The sequence below is a fragment of the Delphinapterus leucas genome, chromosome 7 (assembly GCF_059928025.1).
Source record: "Delphinapterus leucas isolate spDelLeu-1000000601 "Yukka" chromosome 7, BTC_Dleu_Yukka2, whole genome shotgun sequence".
Lineage (NCBI taxonomy): Eukaryota > Metazoa > Chordata > Mammalia > Artiodactyla > Monodontidae > Delphinapterus > Delphinapterus leucas.
Genome location: NC_143135.1, coordinates 37,120,935 through 37,140,942, shown reverse-complemented (window position 1 = coordinate 37,140,942; position 20,008 = coordinate 37,120,935). Strand labels below are relative to the sequence as shown.

Below are 20,008 nucleotides of genomic sequence, written 5' to 3'. Positions count from 1 at the left end.
CAACGGGGACCCAACACAGCCAAAAATAAATAAATAATTAAAAAAAAAAAAAGGAAACCAGTACCGGGGAGCTGGGCGCATGCCCAGTTTACAGATAACTGTGCAGTTTGCAGTTATGCTTTAGGAGAATGGAGGGGAGGGGCTTGCTGGAGCAGAATAGGTTCCAGAGTATAAAGATCTGTGCAGTATCGAGCCACCTTCTCACACGCCTTTCAAACGCTGAACTGTTCCTGCCTCAGAGGCACTCTGTGTGCAGGCCTGCCAGTGCTCTGTGCTTGCCACTCTTCTCTGCCACCTGGATCCGCCTTTACCCTTCAGGCCCAGTCAAGTTCCCTTCTTGGAATACATCCCGGCTCACAGGGCGCTTTCCTCGGCTGACTCCTGCAGCCCCTGCGAGCCACCCCGTAGAAGTGACACAGCGCCTCCTGCTCTATAATGACATTCGTGAGTCTCTCCTCCAGGTTGGAAACTCCCCAAGAGCAGGGACCACGTCATTCAGTCATTGGTTCATTCATCCATTTGTTCAGCAAATATTGATTGAGCACCCGTTGCCTGGAGGGCCCTGTCTTTGGTGCTGGTATTTGCACAGGAAGCCAGGCCTGAAATCCGGCTCCTGACTCCTGCCTGGCCCAGTGCTCTTTCCAACAGCCCCTCTGCCCCACCCTCATGCCCCGGAGCCCGGCCCTCTGGTTGGACTTCAGGCAGGCAGGGTTCAGGACCCACCTTCCTCTCAGCCCAGACAGGCAATCCCCTGTGTTTGGACGGCTGGGAGGCACCTCTCCACCATCTCTGGACGCTACCAATCAAGGAGCGATAGGGACACATCCTTTCCTCTCTGGTCTCTGCAGCCTCCCACGGTGTCCATGGGCACCAGGTCCAGGCTCGCCGGGTCTGGCTGGAGCCCTGGTCAGCCACTCCTGGCCACGGGACCTCGGGCAACACTCCTCTCTAAGCCATGGTTTCCTCACCTCTAAAAAGGAGATAGCAAGAGTATCTTCTCCCTGAGAGTTTTCTGAGATTCTACACGTTCGAGAAATGGTAGTTCCTGTGCTCCCCTGCCCCACTCCCAACCATAGGCCCGAGGTCTGCAGTCAACTCCCATCCACGGCAGGCCCCAACTTAGCAGACTCGGAGTTAGGAGGCCCATCTCTCTCCTCTAGCACCCAGCCCTAGATAGAGTAATAATAATAATAATAATAGTAACGTCTCTCTTTTTGGTAGTACGTACTCTGTGCCAGGCACTGTTAAAGCACTTCACATGTATTAACTCGTATAATCTTCACTACAGCCATATGAAGGGAGTGCCATTATCACCCGCCTTTTCCAGATGATGAAAGTGAGAGACAGAGAGGTTAAGCAACTTGCCCAAGATCACACAGCTAATAAGTAGCCATCAGAAAGCAAGAGATACTCTGTGTAATTATTGTAGCGCTCGTTGCCACAGCAATGGCCAAGGTAAAAAGGTAAGCCTAGGATATGTGAAGTGGGGCATAAAAGATGTCCAACACACGTAGGCCCCTTCCCAGGGCACCCAGATGCCCTGTGAGCCCAGCCTCTGCTGTCTCATGCTCCACTTGGGCCCTGCCTGGTGTCAGAAGCGGGTGGTCCATGCCCCTCTCCTGGGTACACAGGGCTTCCAGGGAATTCTCCCAGTTTGCCTGAGCCCACAATCATTCACTGCTCTTTGAAGTGAAAACCACCGTGCTCACACCCGCCCCCCCAGGAGTAAATCATCAGGTTCCCAAATATGTTTCCGAGTGTAAATTTCCTCCAAAACGTTTAATTCTAAGCACTTCCTAAATTGCTTATGACAGTCCGAAATGCCATGTTCCGTCCTGCTTCTGTTCTAAGGATCAAAGCAGAGGCAGCGGCCAAAGAAATGCTGGGCTGAGGGGCTGTTCAGGACAACTCAGCCACCGGGGGCGGGGCGGGGGGATTTCTTAAGAGCCTATAGCACCCTCAGCTCACTCAGGGCTCTTGGTGGCACAAAGACAGAGAACCAGGAGGGCAGGGCTCACGTCTGCTGTCTCAGCACTGAGGTTCTGTACAAGATTTCATTTGGAAGGAGGTTCTGTGCTAAAAATAAAAATTGAAAGCTACTGGGCTACATTATCACTAAGGTCTTCAGGGGCTCCCATCTCCTGGGGCTCATTTGTTCATTCCACAAATATCACTTGAATGCCAGGACCTCGGAGGCACAGAAGATCCCGTGGTGGATAAAAGTGTTATAGTCTCCGCCCTCATGGAGGTCAAAACCCAAGATGGAAAAAGACAAAAAGCAAGAAAACAATGATTAAATAAAATAATTACACAATGTGGTGGGTACCATGAAGGAAATCAACATGGTGATGGGATCTGGAGTAACCTGGGGCCTTCTCTGAGAAGTTTAAGCTGAGCCCTGGAGGATGAAAAGGAACCAGACTTGGCGAGAACCAGGGGAAGAGCATTCTTGGTGTGGGGAACCGCAAGTGCAAAGGCCCTGTGGCAGAAAAGAGGTAAGCGTCTACTATGGCTGGAGCAGAGGGAGGGAGGGAGAAGGATGGCCTGAGTTGGGTTTATTCTAAATGCACAGTCATTGAAGAGTTCTAAGCAAGGGTGAGCTACTATCCATTTACAGTTAAAAGATCACTTTTCTGCTGAGAGGAGAATGCCTTGCAGGAGGCAAGGAGATCCATTAGGAAGCTTCTGTAGGAGAGGAGGACAATGGGCTGCGGGTGGCTGTAGAGAGGAGGGAAGTGGACGGTTTGAGTCGGAGCTGGTTAGATTTGCTGAAGGACCTGGTATGGGGGGGCGGATGCAGGGGTGAGAATCAGATGTTCTGAAAATGTACAACAGACCCCGTTTTCCCACCTGCATGAAGTGGGTGTTCCCAGAGATGCCTCCTCCTTTGCCCTGACTGCCCGGTGGTCTTCTCTTTGTTCTGCGTCACCTGCCACACTGGTTTCTCTGTGCTCAGATACTCCGAGCTCGTTTCAGCCTCCAGACCTTTGCACTGCCTGGGACGCTAGTCCCTGATCTCCTCGTGGTCGGTAACTTCTTGTCTTGGGGGCTGAGCTCAGCCATCCCCTCCCCTAGCCACCTTCCCTGAACACACGACTGGTACCCCCTACTCAGACCCCCTCCACCCAGGCACTCTCTATCACGTCACCCTATTTTATGTTCTTTCACTATCTGAAAGGATCTTGCCCACTTACCTGCTTGTTCCTTTCCCCACCTGGCTCCACTAGAATGCAGACTCCGCGAAGGCAGACAGTACATCGCCTGTCTCCGTCAACTCCCCCCACGCGCAGGGGTGGCTGGGGGCGGCCCTGCAGTGCTAGATATGCCCACAAGAGAGCGCCCATAAATTTCCTTTTCAGTTTCTGGCTGGAAAATCTCCCAGGAGTAAAACTAACAGAACCCTAACTGAAATTTCACAATTTGTCTAGTATCTGTAGTATATACCCATACTGTCATGTATCATGGTCTTTCATGTTTCTGGGAGTAAAAAAAAATGTTTTTCTGTGGGATTTTGAGATACCACCTTGAGACGGGGAAGGGAATCTGCATGGGACCCTGGCTCACTCCCACACCTCTTCTCTGCTAAGCTTTCACTGACTCTTACTTGAGCCAACTTGTCCTTATGTCTCCACTGATTGTAGCCAGAGACAGATTATCTTCAGATAGATGGGACCTAAATTAACATTTTCTTGACCATAAATATATATTTGGCTATGACGCAGAGATTTCCCAACCAACTGGGTAAGACTAAGGAAATGTCAGTTCAGATCAATCAATGAAGGCTGGTAAGGGTTTGACATAATAAGGGAGCAGAAAGCGCTGGTTGGTGATTGATCATTGCTGTAATTGGAGGCAGCTGTGAAGCAGTAGAACGAGCGCAGGGCCAAGATGGGAGCACAGGAGTGAGTCCTATTTTGTATCCTGGTTCTGTTGACTTCTAGACACTTGATGATGGCTGTGAGCCTTCTTCTCTGTGAGAACGATAGTGCTCTGGCGGACATGAAAGGTGCTTTGTAAACAGGTAAGCAGGTGGTGGTGGTAGAATGGGGTGAGATTATAACCGCTGCTAGCACCGTCACGTTTGCAACCCCTCACACTGGGACCGGGGGTCCCACTGTGAAAGAGGGGCTCATGTGGAGTTGGGAGGGGACCCAGGGACTGTCTGGATGTGTCACCTAAATAAGGAAGAGGGCCAGAAGTAGGATCTGGGAACTGGAGAAGGAAGCCGGGGAATCCCAGAGCTAGGAGGAGTAGCCCAAGACAGGATGGGCCAGGCAGAGGGATGATTCTGGAAAAATATTTGCAATAACATTCCCGGCTGCTGACACAGGACAGGTGTGAACAGGCTGCATTTAATGGCCAGGGAGGGGATGGGCACGTTCCAAACTTTTTTCTAATAGAAAATGTGTTGCCTTCAATATAGGAAGCTAGGGAAACTTAATCATCATTAGTAGGCACTTTGATTATTTTTTCAAATCTTCCTGGTCGTTTTTATAGTCTTTACTCACTTTTAATTTTCTTTTTATTTCTTTACACATATTAACATTATTGTTCAATCGTCTATATCCCGATATCTGAAGTCTTTGTGGGTCTGATCCTGCAGAGTGCTGTTTTCTGCTGCCTCTCACTCGTGGTGGTCTGTTTCCTTGGATGCGTTGAGATTTGGACTGTGAGGCCCTTTTGGGGGGGAATCCTATGATAATACTGTATGGTTTGGCTTGAGGTACATTCCTGCAGGAGGACTTGTGATTGCTTCCACTGGGCATCAGGACATAAAATAGACCAGGGTCCACTTGAAATTTAAAGGATAATTTAGGGGAGTTTTAAGACCACGCTACCATGTCATTTCAGACTCCTGCTTGGTCAAGCAAGGGTCAGCCAGTAGCCCTCAAATCTCAGAGGAAATTTTTTTCTCCAACTACCCCAAATCAAGTCTGGCACAGACACTTTTCCTTGTTTTTGTTTTTCTTTTGTTGTGTGGTTGCTGTTCTTATCTCTCACCATTTTCCTCAGGATATAGCCCTTCCTGAATCTTGGCTTTACGTGGAGAGGTATCCAGTGTGACTCCCCAGCCTGCGTGGGTACAGAATTAATGCTGAGTGTCACCCCTCCCCCATTCCTAGCATAGTTCTACGCATAGCAGTTCTAGGTCACGAGGCTGTGCAGGGTCCCCCAGAGAATGTGACCGTTTCTTTACATGCATCCACTTGGACTGGGGGCCGGCTTCACTCCTGGCCTTAGGTTCCCCTTCCTTGAAGTCTCTTCCACTGATTTAAAAATATGTTTTTTAAAGATTTTTTTCTAACATTTTGATATGTTTCATAGGCAGAGAGTTTCAGGGAAGCCTCAGCATCACCTGGGAACTCTTTAGAGATGCAGAGTTTTAGGCTCCACCCAGACCCACAGAATCAGAATCTACATTTTTTTTTTTTGGCGGTACGCGGGCCTCTCACTGTTGCGGAGCACAGGCTCCGGACGCGCAGGCTCAGCCGCTCCGCGGCATGTGGGATCTTCCCAGACCGGGGCACGAACCCATGTCCCCTGCATCGGCAGGCAGACTCTCAACCACTGCGCCACCAGGGAAGCCCAGAATCTACATTTTTATACAACCCCAGAGGACTTATATAGGTTGAGAAGCATGGCTTTCCTTTACCATATTACCTGAAACAGAAGCAGGACAGGCACTTTGCGTGGATATTCCAGGATAGGGACAAAATGAAACTGTTCTTTTCCTTCCCCCTGGCTTCTCCCGGGTCCAGTGGCTCAAACGAAGAAAGACTAGGATTGGGAATTCCTTGGCAGCCCAGTGGTTAAGACTTCGCCTTCCAGTGCAGAGGAGTGCCTAGGAGTGCAGCTCCTCCCTGGTTGCGGAGCTAAGATTCCACATGCCCCATGGCCAAAAAACGAAAACACAAAACAGAAGCAATGTTGCAACAAGTTCAATAAAGACTTTAAAAGTGGTCCTCATCAACTAGGATTAGTGTGATGCCTGTGTCAGCTGCTGCCTTTCTCAGCTCCACAGAGGCCCTGGATGGATGGACCCAGCCCTGAGCAGTTCTTGAGCTGGGCATGACCCCCAGGGATGGGCTCAGAGGTCTCAGTGCTGTCCCTGCCCTGTGTTTGTAGGGCCAGGGAGCCCTTGTGCCTACTGAGTTTTCTGCCCCCTCTCCCCCGTCCCCCTCCCTGATGTCCTGCCTACACGACTGATCTTCTGCCTTAGTTTCTCCGCTCTGAATGGAAGCTGGATGGAGCTGGCCCTGAACCCCAGCCTTGACCCCCTTCTATTCTCAAAGACAACACGGCAAAGCTAAAGGGACAGGACTTTGTCCCTCTATATTCAAGAGTCTATTTCCCTGGGAAAATAAGTAGACAAACGAAACAGTCCAAACAGTGTCAGGAACCATAATATTAAATAAGATTACTTTAACTTCTACATAATAAAATATCCACTGTCCTGCCTGAACTCGGCCTTGCATTAACTTCTTCACGTACTCAGCATCCCTGAATCTTGCAGCGCAGCTCCCACTTACTCAGCATTCATGCTGAGCGAGGACCTAGGTTCAGCACTTGATGTACATCATCTCATTTAACACCCACACCATCCCTGTGCAGAGATGAGATAAGGGAGGTCCAGGGAGGCTCAGTCAGTCCACTGTCCAAGGTTACCAGGTTGGTAAATGGTTGATTTTGGATTAGAACGCAGGTCTTTGACACCAAAGCCCATTCTCTTTCCACTCCTCTTTTCTGCTCTCCTGTGTGCAGCACCCAGCAGAGCACCTGGCACAAAGTAAACCCTCAATACATGTTTTCTAAAATGAATGAGTCTTGCCATATAAAGACTACTGCTTATTGAATGCCTACTATGTGCAAGCACGTTCTCTATGTTAGTTTGGATCCTAACAACAATCCAGAAAGGTACTGATGATTATTATTTGTTTTAAAGATAAGCACACTGAAGGTCAGAGAGGTTAATTAAATTTCCCAAAGTCACACAGCTGATGAGTTATTGATCCAGGGTTTGAATTCAAGCCTTTCTTTCTGATGCCTAAAGACATGCACTTTTGGTTGTACTTTCGGTTTGCCCTCTAATGTGGGGAATTTAGTCTTGGGAAGGGGTGTCTTGAAGTTGACATGATACCAGTGGTGCTGGAGACCCCATGAGCAGTGAGAGAGAATCACCTGGAGGCAGATGGTGGCTGGAGAGCGTCCAACAACATGAGGGAGTGAGCACCCCGTCTCTGGGGTGTCAGACGGCTGTCTCTCCGAGAGGCCCAAAGGCTGGAAGAGGGCAACTTGGGAGTTCCCTTTAGCTCTGACAGCCTTGATCAGCCCTGGAAATCTCTGGAGAGGGTGACTCAGAGCCATCCCTCCTGAGGAGGGTAGTTCAGAAGGGCACAGTCCTGGTTATTCTAGTTTCTAGGTGGTATTTGGGAAAGTCTTCATCGATGAAGAAATCACCCGGGAGTGATTAACAACGCTCGGATCAGCTTCTTTCCTCCTTTGCTGGCCTCACCCAGTGAGTGGCCTTTCACAGGGGCTGATTTCTTCCACACTTACAGAAGCAGAGAATGTGAAACCACAGGTTCTGGCCTGGGGTCTCATCTGGGAAAAAGATGAAACCTGAAATAAATGGAACCCATTAGGTTTACAATTGAATTTCAAAGGGCTGGGCCCCTAAAGTGCCATCTTCCAATCAAATAATCTGAGGTCAGAGCTCTGAATGCACTAAACTGTCCTTCGAAGACTGGTAATGCGTATTGTCCCCTGCCTGCCAGCTGTGTTGAGTCAGTCTTCCTGAAGTCCACCACCAGCCTGGGACCCTAGCCACTTGCTTTATCACATTGAAAGGCTTAAAACTATCACTAGTAACAACAACGATTTACATTCGTACAGAAGGTTGCAACTGACAAAGTACTTCCATGTTCATTCCCATTTCAGACTCCAAAGAGCCCATTTGGAGGGGTGAAGTGGGAAGAGTTATCCTTGTTATACAGACCAGGAGCACGGGACTCTGAAGGCAGAGTGCTTAAGGTACTTGGCTTCTAAGGAGCAGATCCAGGACCCGAATCTAGTTGTTTTTTTTTCTTTTTTGGCTGCACCTCATGGCTTGTGGGATCTTAGTTCCCCAGCCAAGGATTGAACCCGAGTCCTCGGCAGTGAAAGCACAGCCTCCTAACCACTGGACCGCCAGGGAAGTCCCAAGATTTCTTGATTCCAAATTCAGCTACAGCTACTAACTGCCCTTCCTGAGGGAGATCGTGTGGCTTGCATCAGTGCAGCGCTCAGAATAAATAATCTGACGTAAGGAGAAGAGTGTTACTTTCATAACCTTGAAGGTAAAAGTGCTTCAGTGGATCATGTTAGGCTACTACTGTTCCCGGCCCCTCCATCACTCCTTTCCTGTATCACAGCAGAGACTCCTTTGCGGGCTCCACTGTGGTTACAACAATGTTCATGCCTCTTTTTGTAAGGGAAGGCAGTGTTACATAGTGGCTGGGAGCACGGGTTCAAGTCCTGCCTCTTCTTCAGCTGTATGGCCTTGCACAAGTTAGCTAACCTCCCCGAACCTCGATTTGACACTGCTGGCCTCATGGGGATGGTGATGATGATTGAATGAGATAACATCCTGGAGAGCTTAGCATAGAGATCAGCACATAGTAGGTGCTCATTAAATACAGACTGAACATAGCTGTATAAAACAAGGACTGTAGGTCAAACCCTGGCACTGCCAGGCTCATTCTTGGAGCATTCGTTCAAGCAGCATTGACTGAACACATGCTCCATGCCAGGTGCTCCTGTGTGCATTTCTCACTGGCTCCTCACAGCACCTCTATAGGAAGGCATCATTATTCCCATTTTACGCATGAGGAAACTGAGGCTTACTTGTCTGCTACCGTCTTTCATACGCTAGGATTCATACTCAGCTCTATCTGACTCTTATTCCAATGCTCTGCCGTGCAGTAGAAGGTGATCAGTATACAGAGATGGGAAAGGGTGTGTTATTGATTGAGAGTGGGGTAACAGGAGCCCCCGAATTGGGGTATCCAGGGACTGGACCTCTAGAGCTGTAGCTCTCACACATGCTGTGCAGCTTTGAGCTGGTCGCCTCGCCTCTCTGGGCCTCACCGCATCATCTACACACCACGGAGTTTAGACAGATCGTCTCAAAGACCCTTCCCAGCTCTGGCCCGCTGCCATGCGCCTCCGATTTCAGAAAGGTTCTAGTACACAACCCTAGAATGGGAGAAGCATAGCAATGGCCCCCGAGCTCTCAAATTAGTTTTGCCTCGTGAACCCATGTGTTTCTGCATGGATTCGGAATCTGCCTGAGGAAAGCTCTCAAATTATCCTACAGGGATTAGCCCAGCTAGTAATTACTCCTATTATTTTTTATTGTATTTTATAAGGTGCCTTTCATCCAGGATCTCAAAGGGCTTCTCAAACATTCGTTAGTGGAGCTCTGCCCCCTCCTGTGTGGATATGAAAGGCAGAAAGAGATTTTAATGTCAGAAAGAAGAGGTGGGGGGAGAGAGAAGGGGACTGGGATCCCGGGATTAATTTCACCTATGAGTTCAAAGGCGATAAGAGCAGAAATTTGCCAGGGAAAGCCTCACCTTTGGGAGTTCAAGGGATACTCAGTGAAGAGCAGATGGATCAGGAAACATTCCTCCTTTAAAAAACAAATCAATTCCTGTGTGCCTAGGAGAGGGTCATTCAGTTTGGCTCAGTTCAATTTGGCTGCTTTATTTCACTTTAGACTTGTCCATGAGCTGTCCTTTGAGCTGCTCTCTAGCACTCAGGCCTGTGCTGATTTGAAAGATGTAAGGGAAGCAAGGCTTTCCGAGTGTACCCACTGCAGACTTGGGCACACTGGGGTAAGTAGTAGGGCACAGGAACCTCCCAGGAGAGTCCTGGTGGCTGCCTTAAACAAATGGCTAAGGCCAAAGAGGCACATGAAACGATGCTCGTCATCACTAATTATTAGAGAAATGCAAGTCAAAACTACAATGAGGTGTCACCTCACACCAGTCGGAATGGCCATCATCAAAAAATCTACAAACGATAAATGCTGGTGAGGGTTTGGAGAAAAGAGAACCCTCTTGCACTGTTGGTGGGAATGTAAATTGATACAGCCACTATGGAGAACAGTATGGAGGTTCCTTAAAAGACTAAAAATAAAATTATCATATGATCCAGCAGTCCCACTACTGGGCATACACCCAGAGAAAACCATAATTCAAAAAGACACATGCACCCCAATGTTCACTGCAGCACCATTTACAATAGTCAGGACATGGAAGCAACCTAAATGCCCATCAACAGACGAATGGATAAAGAAGATGTGGCACATATATACAATGGAATATTACTCAGCCCTAAAAAGGAACGAAATTGGGTCATTTGTAGAGACGTGGATGGACCTAGAGACTGTCATACACAGTGAAGTAAGTCAGAAAGAGAAAAATGAATATCGTATATTAACACATATATGTGGTATCTAGAAAAATGGTACAGGTGAATCAGTTTGCAAGGCAGAAATAGAGACACAGATGTAGAGAACAAACATATGGACATGAAAGGGGGAAGGAGGTGGGACGAATTGGGAGATTGGGATTGACATATATACACTAATATATATAAAATAGATAACTAATGAGAACCTGCCGTATAGCACAGGAGCTCCACTTAGCTGTACAGTAGAAACTAATACAACATTGTAAAACAACTATACCCCAATTTAAAAAAAATGGCTAAGGCCAAAGCCAAGATGCCCCAGCATGTGGCCAGTGGCTACCCCAACACCTACTGGGCAGTAGGTGAGGGAGAGTGAGTTTGGGTTTAGTCCAGGGACCTGATTGACAAATGACACAGAAGGACCGCTTTGAGTCACCCATCATGAGGCCACTCCATTCCTCTCCTCCCTACTCCCCTGTACCATGACCAAGACACCTGGCTACTTGTACCAAGTTCCTTTCATCCCCATTCCGATGAATGGATAGGAGGGATCACTAGGGAGCATGAAACCCTCTCCCAGGGTTGGGTGAGGGGCCAGTGGTCTTTCCTGCTGGTGTGTGAGCTCCCGGAGGACAGAGCCCTGCCCGCCATTCACCACTTAACCCAGCACATGTTCTGGGCACAGAGCGGTGGGTGCTGAGAGCATATCTGTTGACTGCAGGAGCAGATCATGAAGCTGCCACTCTGTTGGATGGTCTGATACAGATTAGACAAGGATCCTTCCTCCCTTTGGCTTGGAAATGGTTGGATGCAAAGGACAGCCAGGGCCACACAGCTCCAGTGACTTCAGAACCAAAGACGGAACTCACTGTTAAGCTGGGGGTGAGGGTGACTCTGATGCGGTGACCGAGGGCCCAGAATGAGGTGGCGTGGGAAGCAGGGCGTGCGGTGTGAGGTGGCAAAGAGGAGGACTGTCCTGACTGCTGGGAACATGAGTGTCCTTTAGCATGTCAGGCTTCCAGCACTTTCACTGCTGGGGGCTCCAAGGCCCCATGACTGGTCCACTCAAGGTGAGACAGCCTGGAGGGATGCGGGTGACAGGAGAGAAGGATGAGGCCTGGCCTCGCCCACAGGGAGCCGGTAGTTCTGTTTTGGAGATTAGACTTCCACACAGAGCAATTAGAGAACAATGCAAGATTTGTCACTGACTAGATTGTGAGTTTCCTGTGTGGGGAGAGAGGGTCTTATTCATGGCACTGTTTCTTGTTGGGCCAGACAAAAGTCTAGGTACTGTTTCTGCTCCAGATACACTGAATGATTAGTTGTCACATTGGATGACACGAAATGTTAAGCGGCCTAGGTCAGAAAAGGGAAGAGTCTGGAGGCCAAGATGTTGGGGAAAGCTTTAAGAGGGAGGAGGAACTGTGGTGGTTGTTAATAAATGACCAGTGAGAAGAATACTCCCCACCTTCTCAAAGGGCCTTCATATCACAAGCCTGTGTGTTGAGGTTGACCGGGGAGGAAAGTGAGAGGTTCTAAGTGGCAAAGGGACTGCCTTATATTTAGTTACCCAGTGAGAGGGCATCTGAGGGCTTTGCCTGCCGGGGATCCATTCTCTTCTCTTCTGGGAAAGCCACCCTATCCTCATTCTCAGTCTGTGGGGTTTCTTTGGGGCTGACATCACCTCTAGACTTTGTGGGTGTGCCCAGGACTCAGACTCAGCACTGGACCCTCCTGGCCACAGGATCTGTCCAGGGATGAGCACATGACACACGCTGAGCCAGTGAAAATCCTCTTGAGGACTTTTTCTAGCACTCCTGGAGGCAAGGCACTCTTTCCTTTGGGGTTGCAAAGCTAGAAGAATGTAAGCCTGGAGCTGCTGGGGGTGAGCCTGGCCACTGGAGAAAAAGCTATCTAAAACTGAAGCTAACACAGAAGAAAGCAGAGCTGCAAGGTAAAGAGGAACTTTTGCAAACTCTTGTTAAGTTTTCAGATACATAAATCAATGCGTTTCTTTTTTTATTCTCTCTTAAGCTACTTAAATTTAAGTTTTTGTCACTTGTGAGAGAGAAAACCCTGTCTCATATGCCCAGCTGGTGAGTGAACCAGGTCCTGGGTCTCCTCATCCATCATCCATCCATTCTGTCCATCCATCCATCGGTTCACATACCTTTAATGGATAAAGCAGTTGCTCAATGCATTTTTGGATGAATTAGTGAAAGACTAATTTGTCATGATGTGTTTGATGACAAAGATACATCAGCTCCCTTTAATCCTGGGGGAGCTTTGTCAAGAAAGGGCAAACCTAGTTCTGAACTCAGAACTTGGAAGTCAGTTAGGAATTCAGTCCCCCAAAGAGTACTGACTTTTTCTTCAGTGTCATTAGCACAAAGCCAGACAGGATCTTTCCTTCGCCAAACATGATTCGGTTATGCTGGTGCCACAGCCCAAATGGGAGGGTCCAGGATGTCACTGACAAGCATGTGGGTTTTCTTGTTGGAGCCGGTGCCAATGCTGTGAGCTCTGCAGTGACACGAGTGTGAATTGCCAGGGAGGACTTATTTGCTTTACCCTCACGGGACCTGTTTTGCCCATTGTATGTGGTGATCACACGAAGTGCAGAACTGCCCAAGAACCTCAGAGACAGTGCCAGCTCTTTCAGGATGACTCTGTAAAAAAAAACTCGAGTCAGAGAACATAGAAGTAAACCAGTCACTGATCTCACACTCCTGTTTCTCCAGGGAAGACTGTGACTCACAGAGAAGGGGAGTACCCAAGGACACTTAGAGAGTGATAAGGAGAGACAGGATCTGGACTCTAGACTCCCAATCTGATGTTTTTCCTACTCGGCCACTCTCCCTCCTTGGGCCACAGCCCAAAACACGTGGAGTTTGTCTCCAAGGCTCATTTCCTCTTTGATCAGTCAGGGCTGTTGGTAGATCAGGGAATGCTGTGGACACCGGACTGTATTTCAAAGATGTTCTTCACGTTGTCTGCCGTCATCTGCTTGTGGGCCACGTGGCACAATAAGGATGGATGGACACGGTCGCCATAGAATTGGTGGGAGGGCACCTTAAAAGTCACCTTGCCCAACCCCCTTCTGAGGTCTGGCTTCCCTCTAGAGCACCCGCTGATACACTTGTCACATTTGCAGGTGGCAGAGAGTGGGGGTGAAAGAGCTGTGCCCTTGGTTCTCTCTCTCTCCTGACTCCTCAAGGACATAAATCCATCAACGGCCTCTCTCACTCTCTAAAGTCTTCAGTCTCTTCCTCCTTGTCTCCTTCCTCTGGATTAACAAATGTTTTGGTTCTCCTTTTCTCAAAGCAAACAAACCAATAAACAATTGATGCGTCTTGTTTCAGTTTTCCCAAATGCTTTGTGACCTTCGTATCTTTCTCTTCCACAAAATTTCTTGATTCATTTATGTCTGCTGTTCACACTTCTTCATCACCCACCCATTCCTTAACTTTGGGCAGCCTGGCTTCTCTCAGAAGTCACCACTGACCTCCTAATTATGAAATCCAGTGGTTTTTTTTCCTTAAGCCTTAAAGTTTCTGTTTCCTTTGTATTGTTATTTAAGATGTTGGTCAGCCAGTACTCAATCTCCCTCCATACGATGTTGCCCTGGTTCTCTTTCTTCCCCTTAGGCCTCACCTTCTGATCATATCTCTGTTTTCACTTCGTGGCTCATTTGTTCTGATGCCCCCCCCCCACCCAGAGACCTCGTCCATCCATTGATGTCTCTGTTCATTCAACACTCAGTTGAGTGCAAACTGCCGTGCCAGGAACTGGAGGTTCAGAGACAGATCACAATCATTCTTGACCTCAGTGAGCTTATTTTCTAATGACAGAGCCAGAGAAGTTCATCCCAACATCATGTGATGACATCATGCAATGCTGGACCAGTTACTTCAAAGATTCAAGAAAATGCAGAACTGAGAGCAGAAAAGAACCTTGTCATATCCTCACATTTTACAGGAGCGGAAACTGAGGCACAGGGAGAGGAAGTCAGTGTCCTGCAGTCCTACAGAGAGTCAGCAGAAGAGCCAAGCGTAGACCTGAAATCTCTTCAAACACATCTCTGGCAGAGAATGGCTAAAGATGACTTTTCTAGTGAAGTTGGAAGGTATGGGGTGCAAAAGAGTATTTGGAGTTTTCTCCAAGATACAAATGCATTTCACTGAGTTCTTTCTGCAACTCAAGACCCATCATTGGAACCTGTGTTTTGCTTCAAATACTCCAGCAAGATGCCATGCGGTAGAGGTCCTACAATTGGGGCTTCTTTATGGAAAGGGAGAGAAACAATACCTGCTGAACACTTAATATGGGCCATAAAACCAAGACCCAGAAGTTAAGTGATTCTTACATCAGATTGAAAGCAAAATCAAGATTGGAACTCAGGTTTCCTGTCCCTAGTCTATTCTTTTCCTGTGGCCAAGAGCCATAAGCTGCCTGAGCTGGATTGCTGGGCTGTCACCTGTCCAGGACAGAGAGGGAGATGACTGACTGTGAGCCTTCTGAGTGTGGGAGCCCCACTGCAAGCCCACTGTGTGCTTTTGGATAAGAACCTGCTCTCGTCTTGACCCCCAGACAGAGCCAGCATCATGAGCATGCAACCTCTAAAGTTGCACAGGACTCTGTGCTTAGAGGGGCCCCAGGCTTGGTTTAATGTTGCCATCTTGAAATCCTTAACAATTTGTAACCAAGGGACCAACGGGATGATGTAGCCAGTTCTGCTCCCAGATTACAGCCTTTGTTGTTGCCGCTCAAAGCACTTCCCAGGTCACTCATTTGAATAGTTCAGTGTTGTCCCTGTCTTTATCCCCCTAGGAAAGGCTATTGGAAAGATCACCCGAAGGGGACTTAAAACTAGGCCAGCCAGGTGCCAGCTAGGTTTCCTGGATGACTTCCGGGAAGGGCTTTACCCTCCCTGGGCATCCTGGGCCACAGCAGAGGGCAGGATTCATCACTAACTTCGCCAGACCCAGACCCCAAACCACTCACCACTTTAATCATCTCCTTCTTTGGTTCAAGAGCCCTCGGCAGCTCCCTACCTAGAGGAGAGTCTAGCCCGCTATGGTTCCAACCTACCTTTACAGCATTTTCTCTCAATGTTCACGCATAGAGGGTCCCTGCTCTGACCAGAGTGTCTTCTTTTCCTTCACTGGGTCCACCTTCAGTACTCTGACCTCTGCGTCTTTCCGTGCCGTCCTAGTGCATCGCCTTATTCTTCTCACCAGCTGATACTCCCCCATCCTTCGAGGTCTAGCTGTGGCCCTGTGTCCTCTGTAAAGGCCCGTCTCTGACCACCTGTTCTATATCCTCTCTCCCAACGAGGCTGCATAGTCCCTGAAGACGGAGTCAGTGTCCCAACTGTATTTTCCTCACCAAGCCACACACCCAACGGCGGTCAGTGAATAGTCGCTGGTGCCCTGATTCTCACCAGAGGAGAAAAGGCAGGAGATCCATTTGCTGGTGAGGCTGGGTCGTGTCCTCCCAGGCATGGCTTGTTTGCTATCAGAAGTGAGGCAGCGAGGGCCTCGTCAAACCTGTTTCCCCAGCTGAGGCTCTGGGCCCAGGCTTGTCCCCAGTGCCCAGGCTATCACAAATCCCACTGGGAGATGTTGCCTCAAATGTTCAGGGAAGGGAGGCAGCTTCCTGACAAGGACAGAGGAGTGGGGATGCTACAGGTAGAAATGTCAGGCTCCAGACGGGGATGCTTATTGTTTTCTGGCTGATCAGACTCTATCCAGAGTTTGGGCATCGCGTGATTAAATTAAAGGTGGGGAGTGGAGGGACTACCCGGAAGAGGAACCCATGCCAAGTGGGAAGTGAATAAATTGGAGGAAAGAAAGCTTGAGAGAATGTGACCCATGTCTTTAAAACAGTCAAAGGGCTGCCATGACCAGCAGAGGTGGACTCGTTCAGGGTGGTCCCTCAGGGCCAAGGTTGGACCAAGGCAGGAAAGTTACAGGGTAGCAGGGTTCTGCTCAGGCAGAACTGTCAAACATGGGAGGGTCACAAAGGGGAAGGAATAAGCCAGCTCTTCCTCAGTAGGAGTGTCCAAGCAAAGGCTCCATCCTCACTGATCCCTCAACTCACCTCTGTTTCTCTTCACAACTTATCCCTCCGTTTCTCAAAGAGATCTTTTTTTTTTTTTTTTGCGGTATGCGGGCCTCTCACTGCTGTGGCCTCTCCCGTTGCGGAGCACAGGCTCCGGACGTGCAGGCTCAGCAGCCATGGCTCACGGGCCCAGCCGCTCCGCGGCATGTGGGATCTTCCCGGACCGGGGCATGAACCTGTGTCCCCTGCATCGGCAGGTGGACTCTCAACCACTGTGCCACCAGGGAAGCCCTCAAAGGGATCTTTAAAACTGCATCTTCTCTCCTTAAACCTTGGCTCCTACTCTGGTGTAAATGCATCAACCCTTCTCCACTGCCCCCATTTTGTTCCATCAGCTCTTGTGACAGACTCCTAACCAGTGCCCCAGCCAGCAGCCTAGATTCCCACCAACCTGCCTCCATGCTGCCAGAGTGAGATTTCTAAAATGCAAATGTGCATCTGTTATGCTCTTGCCTAGAGCCCTGCAGTGGATTCCTGGTGTCCTCATGAAATGGCTGAACTTTCAAGGCCCTTCATGGTCTGACCTGGGCAGCCTCATCCCTTGTTCTTTCCCCTGCATCTTACACACCAGCAGTACTGGAGGCTTAGATCCCTGCCCCACCACACTCACTCCTACCTCTGGGCCTTTGCACATGCTGTTCCCCCTCACCTGGAAGCATCTTCTTTCTTATTACCATTCCTATCCCACCCACTCCACTCCTCCCAGCTCTCTGCAATTCATCTAGTAGGCCTCAGGTTCAGTGTCTCGTCTTCCAGGAAGCATTGCCAGGCTTCCCAAGCCTGGGTTAGATGTCCCTGCCATATATTGCCTTAGCATTCTGTTGCTAGCTTTTGGCCTACAGTAGTGTTGTGTGTGTGTGTGTGTGTGTGTGTGTGTGTGTGTGTGTATGTGTATGTAATTACCTGTACTCCACCCCCTTCCCCAGTAGAGGGCAGGGACCATGTCTGTTTTTTTCACTCCGCATCTTCATTGCCTAGTTCCTGACACATAGTAGCTGCTCAGAATATATTTGTTGAATGAAAGATTGTCCTTCTTTGCAAAGAGGCTATAGAAGGGATTCCTGCTTTGGGCCCCTTCTACCTGTGGGACCATGTTTCCATAAAACACACCCTTTCCTACCCTTAAGTGGTATTTTATCGTGTGCAACAGAAATGGTCAATGCTCATTTCTTGTTTCAAACAAAAATTCACTGTAGGTGGTGGTGCAAGGGGCCGCAGGAGGCTCTTCAGGGACCCAACGTGAGCAGCATTTGGTTGCACAGTATCATTGCAGAAGGAAGACTCAGCGGTGAAATGTTTGGTTTCTGTAGCATCGAGCTCATTCTAGGTAACCCGGGGAGGGCGATGAATTTTACAAGGGACTGTTTAGACAGCCTGCCCCTCTGGGTAGTATCTTACTTCCGTGGCTCCTGTAGAACCTGGCGCTATTATCTCACTTGGCAGAAACAAATGGACAGGACATCAATAGCCAATAACATGAAACTTGACCTACACCTCACACCTTATACAGAAATAAACTGAAAATGGATCATAGATTTAAATGTAAAATATAAAACCATAAAACTTTTAGAGGAGAACGTAGGAGAAAAGCTTTGTGATCTAAAGTTAGGAGAAGAGGTCTTAGACACGGCACCAAAAGCACAATCCATAAAAGGAAAGACTAGACTAATTAGACTTCATTAAAATTAAAAACCTTTGCTCTGTAGAAGACAGTGAAAAAGATGAAACGACAAGTACCATTTGGGAGAAAATATTTGCAAACTACCTGACAAAAGACTTGTTTTCAGAATAAAGAACTCTAAACTCAACAGTAAGGCAACACATAATCCAATGAGAAAATGAACAAAGGACTTGGACACTTTACTAATACACAGGTGGCAAATAAACACATGAAAAGATGTTCACCATCACTAGTTGTTAGGGAAACGCAAATTAAAACCACAATGAGATACCACTACACAGAATGGCTAAAATAAAAAATACTGATAAAAATACCGATAAAACAAATGCTGGCAAGGATGTGGAGATACTGGGTTTTGCATATGCTCTTGGAGAGCATGTGAAATGGTAACAGCCATTCTGGAAATCTGTCTGGCAATTTCTTAAAATGTTAAATATATACTTGCTGTATGACCCATGAATCTCAATCTCGGGAATTTATTTTGGAGAAACGAAAACATTCTCACACAAAATGTTCACAGCACATGCTCACATAAAATGTCCTATATGCAAATGTTCAGAGATGCTTTATTTGTAGTAGCCCCAAACTGGAAATGACCCAAGTGTCCTTCAATAGGTGAAGGTTGAACAAACTGAGGTACCTCCATTCCACGGAACACTACCTAGCAAGAAAAAGGAACGAATAAGTGCAACGACTGGGAAGTATCATGAGGCTATTATGCTGAGTGAAAAAAGCCAATCTTGAAAGGTTAGATACTGTATGATTTCATTTATAAAACATTCTCAAATTGACAAAATTATGGAGATGGAGAAGAGCTTAGTGGTTGCCAGGGGCTTGGAAAGGGGAGGAAGGGTGTGATTATAAAGGGGCAGCGCTAGACAGCTGCTTTGTGGTGATGGGCAGCTCTGTGTCTTGATGTGGCAGTGATTATACAAATCAATACATATACAAATATTACAAAAAGAGTGAGTGCATGCAGAAACTGGTCAGACTATGTGCCAGTCAGTCAGTAATGCACTATAGGTGTGTAAAATGTCACCATTGCAGGTAGCTGGATGATGGGTACACGGGACACCCCCACACTATTTTTGCATCTCCTTGTGGGTCTACAATTATTTCAAAATTAAAAGTTAAAAAGTGGACTGAGAAGAAAGAGGCAAAGGAGCCTCATACTTATTAAACATCTGACTTGTGCTAGGTGCCTTTAGTCTGTTCATTTCTTCGATAATTTATTGGATGCCTTCTGTATACCATGCACTATGCCTGAAAATTAAAAGTAAACAAATGGTTACTGCCTTTTTGATATTTACAGTCTAGATCAGAAGCTTAAGTAACTTGCCCAAGATCACACACTGGTAAGGGATGGAATTGAATTCAAAACTATGGATCCAGATCATTTCTGGAAATTACATAGAAATCAAAGTTACCTTCTATGGAACATTACAACCAAACTCAGAAGTTATAAAAATAGAAAAATAATTTATCTTTTATTTCCTGCTGATTAAAATTTCATGTCATGTCAACCTTAATTAAGGCTATAGCCTCAACTTTGTGTTTTTAGTCTCAAGAAGACTACCAGTGACTATCTATATCATAAAGATAATCTAGCCACACAACTGAATAAAGGTGATGACTTATTTTCTCAAGAAAATTTGTAATTCAATGGATACCACATTAAACATTGGAATAAAAGAAATGTATAAGCCAATGAAATTTAAAAAACATAAAACAATGACCTCTGACCTCAAA

General features: G+C 47.6%; 1 long non-coding RNA gene across 1 annotated transcript; it reads right to left on the bottom strand.

The window, feature by feature from the left end:
* Positions 1-5,923: 5,923 nt before the first annotated feature.
* Positions 5,924-19,114, bottom strand: LOC149748713 (uncharacterized). Its single transcript, XR_016393809.1, has 2 exons — positions 15,547-19,114; positions 5,924-13,124 (listed from the first exon to the last, which is right to left on the bottom strand). It is a non-coding gene; the product is annotated as an uncharacterized LOC149748713 (long non-coding RNA).
* Positions 19,115-20,008: the final 894 nt, after the last annotated feature.